Raw genomic sequence first — 22,392 nt, 5'->3', positions numbered from 1 at the left:
TTTCTACTCTGTGTACTCGTCTCAGAGCAGAGGTTCAAGAATAAATGTATTGCCCAAATAAAGGGAAACAGTCTTTGAACTTCTGCGTGAAGAACTGTCAAGTGGCCAAGAGTCTGATTACCAGCCAGGCTTCTAGATGGTTTATTAATGAAGCAATGCGTTATCCACCAGGGGGAAGAAATGCCATTAGTGTTTTATTCTAGGCACAGAAGTTCCTATTTAAGGAAAAGTAAATGCATAGCATGCGGCCATGTCAGAAAACTAATTTTAATGTTAACAATGAGTTGAGTATTCCTGTAGTGATGAGAAAATATTCCAGCCTTCATTGCCTTCCACAAATAAGTTGCTGGAAGTAAACGAGGTGTGCTATTTCAGTACCAATTTAGCAATACCTCTGCTCTATTATCAGCAACATGCACAGTTGGTTCATGGCGGAATGCAAGCCACTCTCGTCTGTGAATAAGCATCAGGCTGACTGTGCAGGATGATAATTGCTCTGCCTGCACTTCCTTTGGCACCTACTGATGTCTGCTGAGTGGTTAGTAAAACATTTTTGCAGGAATGTCAAGCACTTCGAAAAATTTGAAGGACTTAGTTTTCGATTGTTCTTTTTCTTAGGTTCAAGTTTGAGGGAAGTTCACGCAAAGCCATTCCACTGCTGCTCTGACTGCCGGCGAATGTCTTAAATAGCAGGGCTCCAGTGTCTGTGCTTGGCATCTTTAAATCAATTGTGTTTCCTTTCGCGTTGTGCCATGAGACTGGCTGTTGGGATATCAAGTGACGGACTTCAAATGGATGGCCAATTCACTAAAGTGAAAATGATTGTGATAGTTCCCTCATTTCCCCCTGCAGTGTATGTAAAACTGACTTTTAAAGTGTTTAGTGGATAATGGATCATGTAAGGTCAGTCCTAGCCATGGCGGCCACGGCTATTATTTTCCCTTTTCATGGGAGGGTGCTCAGCAAAATGAGATTGTCACACTCTTTTTTGAGAGGACAGCGACAGACAGTTAAAAGCCTCTTCATGTAAGGATGTTATTTCATAAAGACACCAGCGCCGGATTATCCCCTTCACTTTAAAGTTCTGCCAGCTTGTACAAAGAGATAAAATAGCCCTGGTCCCAGGGGTGGGGAAGTGCTGGCCAGCTCAGCCTGGGTCCACAAGCTTTCATTCTGATTAGTCACATGTGAGGAACATTCACTTAGGCTGAGAGGTAAATTTAATACCAGTTATGCCCATGCTGTTCATATCACAACCATTTTCACATGATGCCACTTAATTCCCTAAGAAGCAGAAAGGTAAATCGGTGGCCGGCCGGCAAAGGTGTCACAATGCATTAAGACCACGACTCGCTGCAGGGGATAATGGTTCTGATTGCTGTTGACTCATGTCTCCAACAACTGCCTCATGTAAAATAAGTGACATTTAAAAGACATCAGGATGTGAGAAGAGGTAAGGGAGAGTGAAAAAGAAAGAGAGAGAAGGGTAAAAAGTACACGCTCCTAAACTTGCCACCGGAACATGTAGTTTCTTTTCCACCTTAAGTGGTAGGAAATGATAACTCGACATGCCATGGTGACCTGCACTAAGCTTTTAACTTTCCATCTTGTGTTTTTAGGGGGAAAAAAAATCTGTAAAATTGCTTCTGGGAACAGCTCCAACCTGTTATCATTTATTTCCAATTTAATTTTTTTTTAAGTTTTATTCTGGTGCCCTCGCATATCAGTCTATTCATCTCTTTGAAAGCTTGAGGCTGAATCGAGTCAGGCAATAGTAGACAACAAGAGGCAGCCTACTTTCTGAAGGCCCATTTATGTCTATTTTTATAAGGAGAATCAAATTCCAGTTTACAGTAAGCATATGCTTCAGTTGACATCTGTTTCTAAGACTTGGACGCTTTGTTTGCATAACAGTCGCCAATAAATGGCCTTGTTTTAAGTCTGCTCACTGAGTTGTATGTGGGTTGTTCAGCTGGGGATTTTAGTCGCAGCTGATCCCCTACCGCTCATAGCTGATAGGAAGGGGTAAAATCCGAGAAGCCCAGTCCTATTTATTAATGCAGATTTTAACATTCTCAATGAACCACTTATCCAGTGTGATTTCGGCAACCAAATCCTTATTTGCTCAGGCAGAGGAGGGGGTGTTCTTCAAAGTGCTGAATTAGAGCTTACCAGCTTTTTCGGTAGGGGGAGGGGATAGCGAGACATGGCCCTTTCTTTCACCAGTCGCTGATAATTCAGAGCACAATGAGATTGAAGCTTTAAACAGGACATCATAAACCAAGCTTATGGTTAATGAACTTATTGTTAACTAAGAATACCAGACATTTGTAGAGCTCTAAATAACACAGGCCCTTTGTGCAAAGTCTTGGTGCTTTTTATTCAATACCCCTTAAATATCAGTTTGGAGTTCGAGAGAACAGGGTTGTATCCTTCATCCATCAAGATTTGTTTCATTTTAAAGCATACCTAATTCTATATGCATGGGAAATAAGCACAATATTCACATTTTTTCAAGATGTGCATGTGACTATCTTTAGGATCATTAGTGCTAATTAAAGAAGTTACTCTTTGTGTTAAGCTGCTTTAAAAACAAAGCTGATCCTCAGTCTCCATAAATCTGCCCTTTCTGCTCCTGTCCCTTGAAAGGCATGCCAGCAGTTAGAAATATTAAAAGTCCAGCGGCGGGGTCTATGTGCCCTAGAAAGCAAACCTGATTAACAGAGGGGTTTACTTTAATTCTCATATTTATAGAGACGAGATCTGACTTTAATGTATTGGAAAATGTAATATTCGCTGACTTTAACATACTGAACTTTTCCCCTTAATTATTGTATAATAATCAGTAACCATTTACGAAATGTGTAATATTTTTTCAAGGGGATTTACATATCAACTTTTCCTAGTGGAATCAACAACAGTAGCATGAAATGTATCTACTCCATTTACTCTTATCCAGTGCTTCTACTTTCTTTTTCCCTTTAATTTTTATATATGGTAAAAATTTCATTGAAGAGAGATTTCAGATGACAGGGCTGTAATTTTAAACCCAATAGAAGAGGTGTAAGCAATTTGAGCTTAGCTGAAGCATAATCTTAGGTTGTCAAGAAGAAACCCATTCTCCCTATGCTAATCAATCAGTGTATCAACCAACCAATCATCTCTTCAGCTTAGCATATATCCTAAGGTTTGATATATCTATTAACTGCCCATCATGCAGCTGGTCTCTGGATGATGAGATTCCCCCTATCTTGGCATTTGGAGGCAAACGACTAAGCTATCACAGCCTCAGATAAATACCAAAGTGGAGATTTCAATCCCGTTCCTGAGTGCGGAGACAATCCAGAAATGTTGAAAAAATTCTTAGAGGAGAATACACAGAAAATTACATTTCTCAACACCGTGGTATGTGTGAAAATTGTATATATTACATGATTTCCCCTCCCTAGACACAACAAAATAAAATAAAATCACTCTTTTATTATGACTGGAATGCAAGCAATCAAAATAACTGTTGGAATCTGCTATAAACTCTTAATTGCATGACAAATTACACGTAGACATTTGAATAAGTAAAATAATGACCGTTTAGATGGTAAATTCCCTGAAAACAAACAGAAGCCCAGTTTTATAAAGCAAGGCACATAATCATTGTAATTCTAGAGAAAGGGGTCACTATTTCTGAAGATTGTACGCTGCTTCCCGGCCTCCATTCCAAGGTTCCGATATTAGCTGAGCTTCAGCTGAGTATGTCTATATGTCTCTTCCACGAGCCAGTGTGTTTGGGTGTAGTTTGGAGATAGTGTTTCCGTAAAACTGTGTATTGAGAAATAGAAATCAAAAGGACTTAACTTTAATTGCTAGGGGGGCGGCCGGTTAGCTCAGTTGGTTAGAGCGCAGTGCTCATAACACCAAGGTTGCCGGTTCGATCCAACTAGATTAAAACAACTACTTGACATGGAGCTGATGGGTCCTGCAAAAACACACTGTTCCTCAATGTAAATAATAATAATAATAATAATAATAATAATAATAATAATCTATTGCTATGAGTCTGTGAATGTGTTGAAATTAGAATGAGTATGATTTATGTCTTCAAGCACTGATTTCCACCTGGAAGGTAAAGTCTTTCCACAAGATGCAAATTCAAATCACAATGTCTTTCCTCCACTATTGTTCAAGCCTCTTACTCTGAAAAGAGAATCAAGGTGAGGTATTGGGGAACGGAGGTTCTAACCCAAGCTCAGCCGCTAACTAGCTAAGAGCTACTAAGCAAGCCCCTTACTTCTTTAGGTCTTAGTTAATAAATTGCGATGTCTCTGAAGTGCCCATGAAAAGTAATAACAAATTAGTCTCATGATATGTGAACACTGTTTCACATTCTTCCAAAAGGTTGTTGTTTCTCATGTCAGTTACGGTATGAATTTAGATTTCTATAGTACTTGCTCTGCCAAAATCCTTTCAGTGCCATTGGTCAACATAAAAAATGAAAACTGTATTCCAGCCTAAATACAACTCCGGGTTTGAAGCCATTCCTTTCAATCATTTGTTGAGGGCGGGCCCAAGGAGGAGGAAGGATGGAGTTCACGATAATAGGAACTGTTTGCTGCTGGAGAAGGAAATGCTTTGTGTCCTGAGAAGTCCAGCATGAGTCCATAGAGGCCATGATGATTTCTCCACTTTCAACAGCTCAGCCCATGCACTTTGATCTCAACTTAAGAACACTCGTGTGTCCTGGTGTGAAAAGGCCAGCAACAATATAACAGCCCTAGAATTTTTCTCAACAGAAAGGTAATCGTGGTGTCAAGTTCAGAGCAATAGTTCAGTTGAAGTAGTGTATTTGGAAGGCCCTTCGCAAAGAGTTGTGATTCTCAGAGAAAACATTTTGCTACATGGGTTAAGGTTACAAATTTTATAGCATCAAAGAGAAAGGACTCCTTCAAAAAAGAAAGAAAGGAAGCAACACAGAGAATCGTTTTCTCTATCTCAGGTCACTCACAGGGCCCTTTCTGGGATTCTTTCCAGGCTACTGTGATTAGAGACCTGCACGTTTGGCGATATCTACAGATAAGCCCCAGCTATGAGCACCCATGACACTTGCTGTACTGAAGGAGGCAAAAGGATTGATGTAGGGAAAGATGACCTATTGAATGCAGATTCTTTGTGGTTGGCCTGGCAAAACTTGTAAGCATGCACCTTTCAGGCCCGGGACAGCCTTACTCCCCCGAGCATCATTGCTCCTGCTTTCTGGTGATAATTGTCCTGCCAGCCCTGCAGATTCTGGAGACAGATAAGAAAGCCAGTAAAAGTGGACTGAGTGCAACTAGAAACTTATCCACACAAGAACTGACCTGTGATTGCATTCACAGGTGAAATCAGGTCCTGAGTAGATACAGCATATGAAGTGCAGTAAATAGATCTTGCAAAAGAAGAGGGATTTATTTTTTATTGTTGTGAGTTCTAGGTTTAGAACAATTTGCTACCGTTCTTCATGAATTCAACATGCTTTCACATGCATCATGTAAACATGCCACAGAGAAATAAGGGAAGCAATGGGCTCCCTGCCCTCAGGAGTTTATGTTGAAAGACAACATAAAGAAACAGATCAAGGGCCGGCCGAGTGGCGCGTTGGTTAAGAGCTGGCTTGGGACGCCAGAGGACCCGGTTCGGATCCCACATATGAGGGCCAGTGACACTGCCCTCCACAGCTAAGATGCTGAACAACAGCTCAACCTGGAGCTGGGCTGCTGTGAGTCGCCTGTGATAGCGTAGGCTGCAGCCCCTGCTGCTGCGAGTTGCCATGGGCTACTGTGTGTAGCCAGCAGCCAGCGTGAGCGGCCAGCAGCCGCCGTGAGCGGCATTACAGAAGCCGGTGACTGATCTGCCTCACCAGGGAAGAGCGCAATGATGGTGCCAACTTGGGCCAGTGAAGCAACATCCTCCACAACTAAACTGAAGAACAAAAGGACAACAACTTGTCTGTTCCCCTTCCCCCAATTCCCCAATTAAAAAAAAAAATCTTAAAAAAAAAAAAGAAAAAGATCAAATATTTTTATGAAATCTTGAAAGTGGTATCAGCAAAATTTCTTTATCAGAGTATGATGAATCTTTGCTTTCTATTATGAATTCCTTTAAATAGCAAAAAGGGGGGCTAATACTATGGTGAAGATTAAAATGAAAGGTAGGAGAGAAGATGTGATAGGTAGAGAGGAAACTGAAGGAAGAGAGGAAAGAAAGTAATGGACAAAGTGAAGGGCTCCACTGGGGCCATGGCTGGGCACTATCTGTTCTGTGGGTTTTGTCTACATTTTCGGGAGGGAGCCCTTTCAGCTTAGACTGTACTGGGGCTGGAGAGAGAGTGTTCACCCAAACATTAGGCACCAAGGGTTGACCCCTGTCTTCGTGTGCTCGGGCTGTCATAACAAAAAGCCATAGACTGGATGGTTTCAACAGCAGACATTTATTTTCTTACAGTTCTGGAGGCTGGACGTGCAAGAGCAGCGTACCAGCATGGCTGGTTTCTGTTGGGGTTTTCCTTTCTGGCTTATAGGTGGCCACCATTTCACTGTGTGCTCATATGACCCCTTCTTTGGGCGTGCACAGGGTGGGCGAGCTGTAGGGGCCACGTTCTGGAGTCTCTTCTTATAAGGACACTAATCCTATCATATACGGGTCCCACCCTCATGACCTCATTTAATCTTAGATATCTCCTTCTAGGCCCTATCTCTAAACACAGCCACATTAGGAGCTAGGGCTTCAACATAGGAGTTTGAGGGAAACAAAATTCAGTCCATAGCAGGGAGAAGCTATGGAGCAGAGGGAAGCTCCCCAAAGGTGACTTTTCCGACCTACTGTTGGAGAGACCACCATTAGCCAGCACGTAGCCCATGCATCTTTACAGGATTCTGGGAGCATTGTTCCCAGCCATCAAGCAGTGGAGCAGAGGAGGAAAGAAAGCATGCATAGAGAGGAGAGGGTGCACAGTGCACACTTTGTAAACACTCAATGGGTGAAAAAATAATGACCTCTGACTTCTTTGTGGTTCTTAACTCATGCTGCCACAGATGGGCTATGAGGGCCATCTGATACTGAGATATGAAAGTATTAATTGAATAGGGGCAATCAGAATTTCTATGTGATAATGACTAAGAAATAATACTCTTCCCGTTCAACAATGGAATGAGGAACCAAGGCTTCACCTGGCTACACAGTACTCTTGATAGGGTCAGATTTTTTTTTCTATGAACCCTGAGGTATAGGTGTTGTACGTCCTGTTTTAACTTTCAAATCTGATGGGAATTTTTTTAGAGTAACTTAAGAAGTTACTCTAGGAGGAGAACTAAGAAAGGAGGAAGAAGGAGGAAGAGAATTAAGGAAGAAAAAGTATGATAGATGCTAGTACTGTCCTTTAGATTTAATTTGTGGTTTTCTGACAGACACCTTCATCAGTCCTCATCTTGAATAGTAACCCATTAAAAAGAAACCCATGAATTTAGTTAACATTAATGCACCAGTGTCTGTTTCTTAGTTTTGACAAATGTAAGATGTTGACAATGAGAGAAGCTGGTTGAAGGGCACCCAGCAACTCTCTGTACTATCTTTGCAACATTTTGCCTTTCTGTAAGTCTAAATTATTCCAAAATAAAAAGTTTTTTTTTAAACTCAGGTATGCATGTTTTACAGTGAACATGTTATAATAAGAAAGCCTTTAGCTCTCTACATTTATGGGAACAATTTCTCAATGATTCTGCAAATAAATGCTTATTTAAATTTGGTGTCCTGAGAAGCTGATGGCTAACCCTACATTCCTTGCACCACGAGACATATCTCTGATCATGCTGAGATGCTCATTCATCTGATATTTAATCAGAAAAAGAGGAGGACTTAGAATTATCTCACTTTTTGGAAGGCCACTCAGCACTAAAATAAAATAAAATCTCTTAGCATGTATAATAGCCAAAGCATACTGCATCACATTGTAAGTTGCTTTAAAGTTTGTGTTTTCTATTAGGCTTGCTATGTGGTACATGTGTGATCATGGAAAAGTATCTAATGGTTACTTTAAAATTAGAGGCTGTCCAAAGAAAACTTAAAATCCTAAAACTTTCTCTTCAAAGTGTGATAATTCTTGGCTACACTAGTAAACAGTTTGGCATGTGTTTAAACACAATTCAGTTTTTTTTTTAATCAGATAATCTTTCCTTAAAGGTATGTGTAATGAAGTGTGTGACTGTATAATAGAGGAGACAGTATTTGATTTTTAATTTTTATATTAAATAGTTTCCACTGTGTTCTATGTCCATTCGAAACTCTTAAAAATAAAAAAGGTAATGGAAGAATGCATATCTATATCACTATGCTTACCGAACTGTTTTACTTATGGTTTTGTGTCCATCTTTTCCCCTGAAAAGTAAACTCGTTAAGAGTTAGGACGCGTGGCCTCAGTAGCTATCCCAATTAAATATGTTAATGATTCAATAAATATTTGTTTGAATGAATAAATGAATGAAATCACATTCAAATGAATGACTTTTATTTTGAAGGGAACTGCACCACTGCCTCTTGATTGGCTCTCTTCACTACGCTTGTTTTAGGATGGCCTCCCAGTTTGGGCTGGTTTTTATCATTGCCATCATTCAGCTATGTATACTAACCTTTCGAATCTGTAAAAAGTATTTAAAAGAAAGAGAAACTGTTCCTGTTTCAAAACCTATTATAAAGCATTTTCAAATATGTCAGACACATCTTTGTTAAAATTAAACCAGGGATTGGTTTTGAGCGAATAGCCCTATATCCTTACAGATGCTGTGGATGGATGCATCTAAGCTGCTTATTATATTGATGGGTTTTGCTGCTCTGCAGCAAATGAAAACAGGCAGCTGCTTCCTTCATCAAAGCAAAAAGCAGCCTGAGTTTTTATTAACCGAGTGTTCATTTCTTCTATTGCCAAAATTCTTACACAAAACAAAAGAGCAGTTTTAGCACATTATTGCTTAACTAGACATGAACAACTGACAGCAAGTGATAAGCCTGTCTGCTTTTCACAACGGGTAATCATTTTTGGAATAGATGTTTTAATATAGTTGAATATAAATTTTGTAATTTACATCTACAATGGTACGTAAATTTATAGATCCAGTTTGTTGCAGGAGAACGAAGGCTATAATCACAAAAGGCTTTTTTCCAGTGTTGTTTAATTTTTAATGACTATGTGAAAACTAGGGATGGAAAATGAAATCAAATTCATTTCTTTAAAAAAAAATACAAAAAGATGCTAAAGACAATCGTACAACTTGGCTGGAGCTATTTGTACATGGCGGTGACAGAGCAAGACCGCTGTGTTCACAGCCAGGGCGTGCTCCACCCTGGTTCCCCCATGAGTTGCAGTGAGCTGCCCAAGTTTGTGCAGCAGCAGACATTTCTGAAAGCAGACTGTCGTGTTTCCTTCATATCAGTGAATAATGGGGAGCAGAGAGTGGGGGAGGACGGTGCCCTGGCTATTTTGGACAGCTACGATTCTCGGCCAACTCTCATCCTTTTAAAAAAAAAAATCATTTACTGGGGCGGCCGGTTAGCTCAGGTGGTTAGAGCGCAGGCTCATAACACCGAGGTTGCTGGTTCGATTCCCACATGGGCCAAGGAGCTGCGCCCTCCACGACCAAATTGAAGACAGCTACTTGACTTGGAGCTGATGGGTCCTGGAAAAACACTGTTCCCCAATAAAATTTCTTTAAAAAACAGCATTTACTTTCAGATTGAATGGCAGAGAGGGCTTTGTTTCAAGTAAGTTTAGACTGAACCTCAGCAAGATGTTACCTTATTTACCAAGTCAGTTTGCCGATTGGTGTGTCACCTTTCGGAACTTGCTAATGGCAGTTCCTGCTATAGGAAGGCAGTCCTCCTCCCCGCCTCTTCCCCACGCGGGCCTACGAAGAGGAGTTTGGAATGAAGGCAGTTTCCTAATAACCCACCCCAAAGACATGGAGCTCTGAGATTTACAGTTCTGGAGACTGGATGCCCAAGGCCAAGGTATTGGCAGGTTTGGTTCGTCCTGAGGCCTCTGTCCTTGGTGTACAGAAGGCCTTCTCTCTGTGCCCTCACGTGGTCTTTCCTCTGTGTGCCTGTATCCCTGGTGTCTCTCCCTCTTCTTCTCAACCAAGAGACACAGCGGTATGAGGTGACAGTGGGATGATAATCCCATCCTCACCTTCACTCCCTCAGGGGCCAGAACCTCTTGGAAAGAAGTCAGTTTTGAAATGCTGGGATGCGCACCTCCCAAGCAACACTGATAAATAAACAAGTTCCCTTGCCCAAGAAGCCTAATGCCAGGGCCGTTTGATAAACGCACAGCGTTGCTTTGGCACCTGTACCATGCCCCTCCCGAGAGCCACGTTCTCTCCAGGGAGGCTTTCATAAATGTGCGGGGCATGCGTTACTCCACATGGAGCATAAGGCTTTCAGTTGGTTTGGAGTTCAGTCACAACATTCACCTAGAAGTGAGATAAAGCTGGACTCCCAAGCAGGAAGCTGCTGTAGAAATCAAATTCGTGATATGGTAGTAACCCAGGAGGGGGAGCCACACTCTCCTTACTCTCCTTTGGTGTGCCATGTAACAAGCGGGTCTCTGTTGGTGACGGGGCTCACTGCCTATGATAAAGAACAGTCACCATTGTCTCTAATATGTTTGTCTTCATTCCACTGATGCTCTTACATGGCTTTTCAAGACACGGCACCATCCTATTTCAAAAGGAAAGAGGGTGATCTCATCAAAATGATGGCCTGATTGCCCCACTCTGAGGACACTGAACACAGCACAGCAAGGTCTTGGGGAGGGTGTTACTTGGAGTAAAACTGGCAATGAACCTTCCTTTCTCTTCTTCCTCCTCCTCCTCTTTTTTGTTTGTTTGTTTGTTTGTTTGGGGGTTTTTGGGGGTTTTTTCTTACTGTGGGAAGGCTGTGCTGTGTTTCTGGGAAAACCCAGGCCATGTTTTCCTTCCTGCAGGAGCTCTCTGGTCTGATTTTCCTGGGTACACCCTTCCTAGAAATGACTGTTCTTACTTTCTGACACCCTCTCTGATCAATGGGAATGGGGCATTTTCTCACCAAGAGCTCCAGTTGAGAGACGTTTTTCTATTTGTGCTTTAAGACCTTGGGGAAATTGCTTGTGCCCAAAAGGGAATTTGTGACCCTGAGGAGGAGAAACTAAGTTTCAGGGGGGGAAAAAAATACAGCATATAGCTGAAAATTGTGCTCAATATTAGAGAGGAAAAATTGTACTTGAGGAAATTGTCTGTTATTAATATGCTAGATTAACTAAATAAAAAGCTATCACAACTAAACTGTATTAATGTAGTTCTTTTCTGAAGCTGTGAGATTTAATTGACAAAGGCAGCTCTAATTCAATTAAAATAGACATGTTATGAAGACAACTTCCAAGAACTTTTTTAATCCTATCTAAAAATATTTCCTGGCAGGGGTTCTAAATTTGAGACTGTAGAACAAATAAAATATTTTAACCAATCTAATTTCTTTAAAATGTCACAGACTGCAGCCCACTGACAGCTGTGTAGCTTTCATTTGGAAAAGCACAAATTTAATGATCTATAGCCTTTGGGTTTACAGTTGGAAGAGGCCTCAGAAATCAATTCTACCCTTCCATTTTATTCTTGAAGCTAGAGCCCAAGTGTGACTTGTCTAAAGTCCCAAAATTAGTGATTGACACAGTCATGAGAACTAGAAACTAGTTTTCTGGATTCCAGGACCAGCCACCAGGGTTGGGACAATACAGTGTAGTGATTAAGAGACTGGGTCTAGAGGTTGAGTCTGTGGCCTCCAATCCCATCGATGTCATTTAAGCCCTCTGTGCTTTGGGGTACCTCATTGTACCCCTTTGCTGGCCATAATGACAATACATACCTTATAGGGCTGTTGTAAGGATTAAGTAAAATAACCCACCAAAAAGTACACAGCCCAGTGTATGCCAAGTAGTAAGTGTTCAGAAATAAGTAATGCTAAAAATAATAATAATAATAATAATAATAATAATAATAATAATAATAGTAAACCCTAACTGTACTTATTTGGTACTCTTCTAATTCACTTAATCCTCACATCTACACTTATGGAGTAGATCGTATTATGACTTCCAGATAAGGAGTTGATGTAAGGAGAGCTTAAGTGACTTGTTAAGGTCAAAAAGCTAATAAGCCTCAGAGCTGTCTTCCAAGTTCATGTCTTCACTATATACGGCTGCTAAAGCTGCGGCTGTGGCTGCAGTGTGTTGCTTTTTCTCAGCTGTGCTTCAGCATCTGCCTTGTTCTGTCTCCAATTCTCATCTGTCGCTTAGTGGCTTCCCCAGCGTCTGCTCTAAAAGTGACCACCAGATCGAAGGCTGCGCCTCTGGGGAGCACTCTCTGATGACTATCTTCCCCTCCCAGCCTCAGCTTCAGGATGGAGCTGGGTCTCCTTTCATCTTTCCCTTACCTGGTAATCATCACGTTAATAGGTCTCTAAATTAAAATTTAAGTTTTAGGTTTTGATGCATTTTTTAATGGGCCCATCAACTGACCCATTTTGAAGTCCTAGAAGAATGTATTGTTGACATACTTGGGTAACTTTTGGTGCCCCTTCACATCTCCACCTTCCCCATGCTCACTGTATGTCCTTTCAGTTCAGTTGGCTTCTCCAGGAACAGGAGACAATTTCTTTAGACCTTTGCTTTTGCAATCTAGTGTTTTGCAATTTAGAGGTTAAGAATAACAGCTCTAGGGTCAGATTACCTGGGTTCAAATTCCAACTCTGTGACAAAATATCTGCCTGATTTAGGGGACGTTTTCTTGGTGTCTTGATTTCCTCATCTACCTCCATGCCCTGGGACGCAGTCAGCATTCCACACATGTTAGAAGGCCACAGGGCAAGTTTCCACCTGCTCACTGCGCTCGGCTATGAGAACATTTCATGTCACCCACCTGTGCCTGAGTTCTCTGTGATCTGGCTTCGCAAACATAGGGAGGTCCGCACTTGATGGTTTATTGTGCAGAGTAAGTGTGTTAATGGGTCCGAGTGGGAGGACAAGTATCGAACAAATATTGTGTGTGTGTGTGTGTATACATATATATATATATATATAATATATATATATATTATATATATATATATATATATATATGGAATTCTTGTTTAGGATCTATCTTCAAAGTTCCCATAGCTAAAGCAAATTTTTCAAAAGTTAAGTTTGGGTTGATTTTGTGGGTTATCAATTAGGAATAATAATCTCCCTGAAAGTATCATAAAAAATATAATCAAGGTCATAAAATTCCCTGGATAGAAACAAGTCAAAATAATAACAATGGCAATAGCAGCAACAAGAGGTAACATAAAAAATTTACTATGCAGTTGCTTACATGCATTAGCTCATTTAATCCTCCCAACAACGCTATGCTTAGGTACTTTTATTCCTTTGTCTAGCAAATGAGAGAGCTGAGGTATTATCCAACAGTGCTGGCTAATGTAGTGTCCCTGATAGTTATTCTCTTTTTCATTAATGTTTTATTTTCTTCACAACATTCATCACTATCTGAAATTACCTAGTTTATTGCCTATTGCCCTTATTAAACTTGTTTGAGCAAGGGCTTTATTTTATTTACTGCTGTGTCCCCTGCCAATAATTGTATGTTGAATGAATGAATGAGGCTTAAAAAGTTTAAGTAGCTTGTCCAAGGTCACAGAGCCGTAAGAGCCAGTATTCAAGCTGAACTGTGGCTACCTCCAGAGTATGAGATCTTGTTCTTTATTATAGCTTCTTATAGCTTGAAGGCTTCCTAGATTTAATCTACCCCAAGCCTAGTGTTTTGTAGATGAGGGTACTGAAGCTCAGAAAAGCTAAATTACTTCCGAATAGGACACAGATTGGTAGTGGCAGAGCCAGAATCACAGCCTAGACCCCTAGTTAGTGTTTTTGCACCATGAATTTAATCGTCTCAGTTCATATAAAATTGAAAGAAACTTCTATATGCGTCCATTGTACATCACCCACCCACTTATTGATGCCATAAACCTGCGTCGTATTTGACACTTCCCTCTCTTTTAACACCCTCTTCATCTATTAATTAATTCAGTATTAATTAACTAATAAGCCTTGTCAGTTTACCTTCTAAATATAGCTCAGATCTTCCCACTTTTCTTCATCTGCACTAACCATCACCCAAGCCACCATCAGAGCTCACCTAGGTAATGGTAGTAGCCTCCTACCTACTTTCCCCTGTCTCCTCTTGCCCCTTTTCAATCTACTTTCTTTAGGGTAGCCAGACTTATCTTATAAAATATAAATCTGATCAGACCACTCTGCTGCTTAAAAGGTATCATTTATTTTCAGGTGCAGTTTAAAATTCTTGACATGGCCTTTGAGCCTGTGGGATCTGGCCCCTAACCAACCCTCCAGTCTCATCTTGTACTATTCTCCCCTTTTTTTTTTTCTGCAGCTCTACTGACCCTATTTCCATTTCTGGAAATCAAGCTCTTCTCCTCTCCAAAGCTTTATTTCATGGGGCTCCCCTTCTATGGGTCATTCCCTCCACCCCTGTTCCCCTCGTCCTCCTCTCCTTGGCTCTTCATCTTCTGGGCTGCAACTTACATGCCATTTCTACAGGGAAGAGCTCCCTGGTGGACCCCTCCAAACTCCCCCTCTGACCAAGTCAGGTCCCCTATGATATGTTCTTAAAAGCACCCTCTATTTTTCCTATGTTGCATTTATTCCAGTGATAGGTAGGCACATTATATGTGTAGTTATTTAACTAGACTAAAGTCCTCATGACCATTCTTTCTCATTCCCTGCTGATCCACACAGCCTGAAACATAGTCGATACCCAATGAAAATTGATGGCGCACTCTGTAGTCGTCTTACAGATTTCCATTCTGGGTTGAAATATCAACGACAAAGCAGAAATGTTTAATTAAAGGAGACAGAGTGTAAACACTGTCCAAAAGGTTTCCCTACCCATTCCAGCACAAGCAGCTTTTCACCGTAGTAACATCCACTAGTGCATTTCTCCTTCCAGAAGAGTCAATGGCTAAGCTAGGGGTATGCTGGCCTCTCCGTTTGAGTCTCAGGTTTGAGAGAGGCCTTACTTCTGACTCCTGCATGGACATGATCATTTAGTTTGAAGGAGGGAAAAGAAAGCTGTCGCTTGGGTGGACATCAGCTGATCACAGAAAAGCCATCTCTGCTGTGAAAGCTGGGTGTATTATGATCATGGGGCAAGTACGTGTGTTAGAGCGAAAAGAGGAGTCATCAGAGCTGCTTGTTGGATGCTGTCTGTCAAAGTTTCAGAACTTCTGCTAAAAAGAATTATTGGGAAGCAAAAAGCTCTCAAATTAAAGTGACCTAGAAGGACCCATGCTTAGCTAGAGATTCATGTCTCTCAATATCTAATTTAATTAGATATTAAGTTACCTAGTTACACAGGTATATGAAATTTCCCTTCTGTACTCCCATTAACCAGGAGAGGAGGTTTAATAGATATTGAGTTGTCTAATATTAGTTAATCTTAGGATTTCTTCAGCCTTTAGGTTAATAGTGAAGGTATTGTTTGTTTCCAGGTTAACCACAAAACTTGGCATATAAAGTAATTATAAACTAGCCCTTCCTAGGCCGGCGCTCCCCAAGGAGAAGGCCAAGTTCAGCTCGAGCGTGAAGGTCGTGAAGCCCAACAGCGAGAAGCCAGACGGGTTGAGTCCCGCATCTCCCAGGCGCTCCTTGAGCTGGAGATGAACTCAGACCTCAAGGCCTAGCTTCGGGAGGTGAATATAACAGGAGCCAAGGAAATTGAAGTTGGTGGTGGCCAGAGAGCTATTATAATCTTTGTTCCTATTCCTCAACTGAAATCTTTCCCAGAAAGATTCAAGTCCGGCTAGTATGCGAATTAGAGAAAAAGTTCAGTGGGAAGCAGGTTGTCTTTAGCACTCAGAGGAGAATTCTGCCTAAGCCAATTCAAAAAAGCCATACAAAAAAGCAAAAGCATCCCAGGAGCCACGCTCTCATAGCCGTGCATGATGCGATCCTGGAGGACTTGTTTTTCCCAAGTGAGGTTGTAGGCAAGAGAATCCGCGTGAAACTGGGCGGCAGCCAGCTCATAACGGTCCACCTGGCTGGACAAAGTTGGGCAGAACAACGTGGGGGCACAAGGTTGAAACCTTTTCTGGTGTCTGTAAGAAGCTCACATCCAAGGATGTTAAATTTTTTTTTTTTTGGTAGAAATTTTATTGGGGAACAGTGTGTTTTTCCAGGATCCATCAGCTCCAAGTCAAGTAGTTGTTTCAATCGAGTTGTGGAGGGCACAGCTCCGCAGCCCATGTGGGAATCGAACAGGCAACCTTGGTGTTATGAGCCTGTGCTCTAACCACCTAAGCTAACCAGCCACCCCAAGGATGTTCATTTTAAATTCCCAGAGTTTCAGTTGTAAACAAAAATGACCAAATGAAACATCATTCACCAAAAAAAAAAAAAAATTAAAAAAAAATTCTAAACTAGCTATTTCACAAACAACAAAAAAGTGGTTCCATACATTAAATAGATCATATTACCAACTTTGCCCCTCACTGTTTCTACATGAACAGCTAGTCCTTCATAGTTTAATGTTGGCAGGCTACAGGCTTTTTGAGTCTCACAGACTCGACAGGCCCAATTCTGACAGAAACATCTGCAAGGAACTAGCCCTTTGTTCGAAAGACAACGAGCGAGACCAAACGACCATGGAAACCCAAGTACAATATAGTATTCTTCTTCCAAATAGAGTGCTTCTTTAGCTAATGCTTTTATGGAGGCCCAGTGGATGAAGGAGGCCTTTTCTCCTATGAGTTAAACTAATTCGATTTATACAGAAAATGCTAAGGAATATTGGAAGCTATGTACCTCTGAATAACTTTTAAACAAGTGTCCTAATTCATGACATGAGCTTTAGAAAACGTTATCTAGAATAAACCATTAATTAAAAGGTTTTGTGATGCTTTTGGGGAGATCAATACTTAGCTACTCTAAATGCCACTTTGGGCATTCTGCTCTGCTTTGTCGGGTGTCAAGAATATAGCGGAAGTGCCTGTAATTGATCGATAGAGCCCTACAATATGATTAATGGAGTATAAAAGTCTTGAGCTAAAAAAACCCTCACCATTAATGTCCTTGACTTGTACATCCTCCTAAAAATTATTCTCATCACTTTTCCAATGAGCGTCTCTCTGTTCTATGAAGACCTGCTAGTCACTGTTCTTCTAGAATGTGTACAGAAATCCCATCACTCAGAGCTAAAAGTATTTATGCTAAGATGGTACCCTGTGAGAGATAAGAACAGTTACTGTGTATCTTGGATTCCAGAACTATCCCCCAAACAATTACATTCAAAAGACCATACATTTCCGGATTTCAGGTAAACTTGGAAATTGAACAATGCATTAAAATTAATTCCTTCCAAAAATGTCATGAAACCACTGTAACTGGCTGTTTTTAAGCCTGCAAGGATGATACAATGAGGGAGCATACAACATAATTCTGGAAGCTGGGAAGGCAAATGAATGAGAAGTCATTGACTTAGCAGATAGGAGAAAGCCAGCAGTTGAGAAGGTTGAGAACCCACCCTATTCCTATTCCTGAAACCTTGAAAGGCTCAGGAATTGTTGGTACCAGGTAATTCTAAAAGCAGGAGCTGAATGGGGGCTGAAGTAAGGAGGACTGATGAAAAGTTGTTTAAGAAGCAGTTACATCCCTATTCCAGGCTACTAGGTAACTTCCTCTTCTGTACTCCAAACGGAAGAGGAGGTTTAATCTCTGGAGAGAGTTAAACTGAGGATTTTTCCATTACACCATGCACAGTGGAAATCAGAGAGTGTACCAAAAACAGGGTGAAGGAATTAGGTGAAAATGCAGACTGAATGCTGAGCCTCTCTACCCACACCCCACCCACGCACACTCAGCCCTCTTCACCTCCAGTCAGCTTTTTCATCTTTCTATAATTACATTTAAGCAAACAACAAAGAATTACCAGATATTTGAGGAAAGCTTTTAATGTGATGTGTACCAAAACTAATCAACAGGAAAAAAACAGGCTATATAAAGATAAGAAAACTTAAAACAAACTATACTTAATATTTTCAAATAATTAAAAAAGATATTTCACTCATAAAACAGGAATGGGATGCTCTAAAAAGAGAAATAGTCAGAGAACTACCTTCAACAATAGCATAAATGAAAAAGAACAATACAAAAGTTGGAAGGTAAATTTAAGGAAATTTCCAAGAAAGGAATAAACAATGAGATAGAAAGCAGAAAAGAAAAGATAAGGAAATTAGATGATGAGTTCAGGAAATCCAACATCCAAATCATAAGTGTTCCAGACAAAAAAGAGGATGGATAGAAATGGAGGTAAGGAAGTGGTCAATGGAACTTCCCAAGAAACTTTCCCCAGACTGAAGAACACAGGGTTTCTATATTGAAATTACTCACGGAATCATGCAAGCTCTCAAACATTTAGGTTCCACTCACTTTTTTCTCAAGTGGTTGCACTAAAATGAAGAAGTAAACCAAGGAAGGAAGACAAAGGATATAGGACACGAGAGACAGAACACAGGGGGAGGGCAAAGGGAAGCTTGGAATGAGAGTGACGATTGATTCTGGGATTTCTGGGATTTCAACTGTGCGCCAAGCAGAGAAGGTATTCAGCCCAGACTAAGGCAGGTCAGAGGCACCAGGAGGGATTTCCTCAAGAGGCTGATAGAATATCCGATGTGAATGAAGGTATGGAGAGGACACACAGACAACTGGATTTTGAGCTTGAATAAAAAAGAAAATTATAAACCCCAGAGAAAAAAAACATTATAGATGAGAGAAAAAACAATTACAGTTTACTATATGGTTCAGTTTAATTCATGATCTTAATAAGATTGATAGTGAGTAGTGATCTTACCAAAATTATAATATACCTATATTAGGAAGATGGTCGTGGTCAGTGGAGAAGGTGCCTGGTATGAGTGGTCTGGAGAGGGGAATAAAAAAAAAATGCTTCTCTTCCATAGATTTTTGCCTAAAACTGTAAAATCAAAAAATAAAAATACAGGCCAGCCGAGTGGCTCAGTTGGTTAAAGAGAATGAGCTCTGAGCAACAGGGTTGCCGGTTTGATACCCACATGGGCCAGTGAGCTGCACCCAAGCTGAACTGCCACTGAGCTGCCAACAGGTGACAGGATGGCTCAGTTGGTGAGAGTATGTGCTCCTAACAACAAGGTTGCCGGTTTGACTCCTGCATGGGATGGTGGGCTACGCCCACCGGCAACTAAGGTTGAACATGGCACCTTGAACTGAGCAGCCGTGAGCTGCTGAGGGGTGGCCGGAAGGCAACTAGACTTGGAGCTGAGCTAGCTGCACCCTCCACAACTATTGAAGAACAACAACTTAGCTGTTCCCCTTCCCCAATTTCCCAATAAAATCTTTAAAAAAAAAAAGTAAAAATACAAATATGTTATGTAGAAACATGGAAGTAATTACCAGAAGAATCAGATAAAAGAATTGAAAGTAGTAGTTTCTGAGGAAGGAGAAAGGTTAAGGAGAGGGGGCTCATGCTGTTTGTCATTCTTAAAGAACGCAGTGGTTCTTCAAATAATGTGTATGTATAACTTCTTTAAAAATAAAATCTTGTTTTAAAAGACCATTATATTTCCACAAATAAAAATGAGAAAACTTAAAAGAAATAACAGCTTTATTTCATGTACTATACAATTCTCCCAGTGGTTTTTAGTTTCTTCACGGAGCTGTGCATGCATCACCACAATCAATTTTAGAATATGTCATCACCTCTAAAAGAAGCCTCATACCTATAAGCAGTCAGGTCTCATTCACTCTCAACCATCCCAGCCCTGAACAACCCCTACTCTGTCCTCTGCCTCTATGGATTTGCCTACCGTGGACATTTCATCTAAATGGAAACATATAACATGTGGTCCTTTGTGTCTGGCTTCTTTCACTTAGCGTAACGTTTCCATGTTCCATCCATATTGTAGCATGCATCAGTACTTTATTTCTTTTTATTGCCAAATAATAATCCATGGTATGGACATACCACATTTGTTTATCCATTCATTAGTTGATGGACATTTGGGTTGTTTCCACTTTGGGGCTATTATGAATAATGCTGCAATAAACATTTATGTACAAGTTTTTGTGTGAACATGTTTTCTTTTCTCTTGAATATATATGTAGGAGTGAAATTGCTGGTCACATCATAATTCTACATTTAACTTTTTGATGAACTGCTAGACTGTTTTCCAAAGTGACTACACTATTTTACATAATTTCTCCACATCCTTGCCAACATTTGCTATTCCTGAGTTTTTTATTACAGACATCCTAGAGTGTGTGAAGTGATATCTCATTATAGTCTTGATTTGCACTGAGATAACTTTTGAAATTTAACAAATTAGTGAAAATAAAATAGGTTGTCAAAACCCTATCTTGGCAAGGCTTTGAGAAAATAAACATTCTTATTGGGGGTGTAGTTTGGTAGAAAATTTTTGGAGGACAGTTTGATATGTCAGAATGTGAAATGTACTTAACCTATGACCATATTTCCCATTTCTGGGTATTTGACATAAGGAGAAAAGTCGTATGTTGGGAGAAAAAAATCTGTCTTCATTGTACCATTGTTCATAATCTCATAATATCAAAAACTTAGAAGATAACTTAAATTTCTACAGAGAAGAAATTGGTTAAATAAATTATGATGCAAACAAAATATCTAGACAGTCGCAAAAAATAGTGATGCAGGTATAGTATAGTTTTATTGTCATGGGAAACTAGCCATCACATATTGATTGGAGCAAAATCAGATTATTGAATATCTGCCTGATAACATCCCGTTTATGTAAAATATCTTTATGCTTAGAGAGATTTTTTTTTAAATGATGTGCAAAAGGTTAACAGTGATTATATACTAGTGGTAGAATTTTAGGTGATTTTTTTAACTTTGTGCTTTGTATTTTTTGTGTTAATTTAGTTTAAAATCAACCTCTATAATTTTTTGAGAAAATTATAAAACTTTTAAAAACCTATGTGCTTGAGAAGTCATGTTTTTGTACTTAATCAAGGCTTAAATTTTAGTAACAGACTCTTCCTCTATCATTATATTTTTATACCTCAAAACCATCTACTAAATGCATAAAGAAATTCATTATTGTGGTGATTATATCTGCTTGGCCTAGAACACTATCTTGGGCTCTTTCTTCCGATAATTTTATTATGTATTTTAGCCTCTGTAGGTTCTTTTTATGCGGAGGTATGCCAGGTATAGGACTTTGGAGACCTGCCAAAGCTCATGAGTAGGTCAAAAAGGTTCTCTATCTGTTCTGGTTATTTGGGATAATTGTTTTGGATTCACATCTTCTCTCTTCCACTCTTCTGTCCCCCTTTGCAGGAGAATAATGTTAACAGTAACAATCCACTTTCTTTTTCTTTGAGTTTGTTGTGAATTAGGAACTTTTCTAAATACACTTCCTTTGTGTTACTCATTTAACCCTCACAACAATCCTTGAGGTTGATACTAGAGTTATGTTATGTTTTGGATGAGGAAGCTGAGGCACAGAGAGGTTAAGTAACATAACGAAAGTCACTCAGCTAGGGAATGCAGAGCTGGGACTGAAGCCCAGTGAGTGTGGTCCCAAAGTACCTGTGATCTCAACTGTTAAACTCCACTGCCTCTGACTTTATTCCTAAACACAACTCTAATCACTTCTTCCGGGTTTACTTTGTGTCTCCCCCAAACTCTCATTTCTATCAGAAACGCCATGGAGGCTGAGCTAGTGAGTACATTTGACTGGACTTTCCTGCAACGATTGCTCTATGGAGTCATCTCTTTGCTGTTCATATATTTACCCACTGATTCTCTTAAGATTGTACTTACCTTTTTTTTTTTTGACATCCTCCTCCCTGAACTGTTTGAATTTCTAACTCCTCGAAGCAGGAGATGCATTTGGGAGAAAAAAAATTAAGTCTTGTTAGGTGTTTCAATTTTGCATTAAGACCCATTGGAAGAGTGCTTGGAGCTAACACAGCAAGCGTGCCCTGCCCTCTGCCAGGACTGCACGGCTTCTCAACCTCAGGCAGTGCAGGACACCTGGTGCGCCACCTGATCCACTTGGGGAAAACATAATTTTTATAAGGCTGTGGTTTATTCTGACGATAAGAGTAATACACATGCATTGCAAACATTTTGGGAAATACAAAAAGTATAAAGAAAAATATTAAAAGAATTGATAACCCTACCTACCATCCTGTGGTAACCACTAGGAACTATAATTTCCTAACATGTACTTCTCCTCTTTAAGCAATTCACATTCATTCATGACGACTGTATG

The 22,392-nt window shown here is 40.2% G+C and overlaps 1 protein-coding gene across 1 annotated transcript in view; it reads left to right on the top strand.

The window, feature by feature from the left end:
* The window catches only part of LOC109393869 (calmodulin-lysine N-methyltransferase-like), a gene marked incomplete at its 5' end in the record, with an annotated part of 286,769 nt that overhangs the window by 213,613 nt on the left and 50,764 nt on the right, over positions 1–22,392 (top strand). The window lies entirely within an intron of this gene.

The sequence above is a fragment of the Hipposideros armiger genome, unplaced genomic scaffold (genome assembly GCF_001890085.2).
Source record: "Hipposideros armiger isolate ML-2016 unplaced genomic scaffold, ASM189008v1 scaffold_395, whole genome shotgun sequence".
Classification (NCBI taxonomy): Eukaryota; Metazoa; Chordata; class Mammalia; order Chiroptera; family Hipposideridae; genus Hipposideros; species Hipposideros armiger.
The sequence above is the reverse complement of the archived record's forward strand: the minus strand, read 5'-3'. Positions and strand labels throughout refer to the sequence as shown.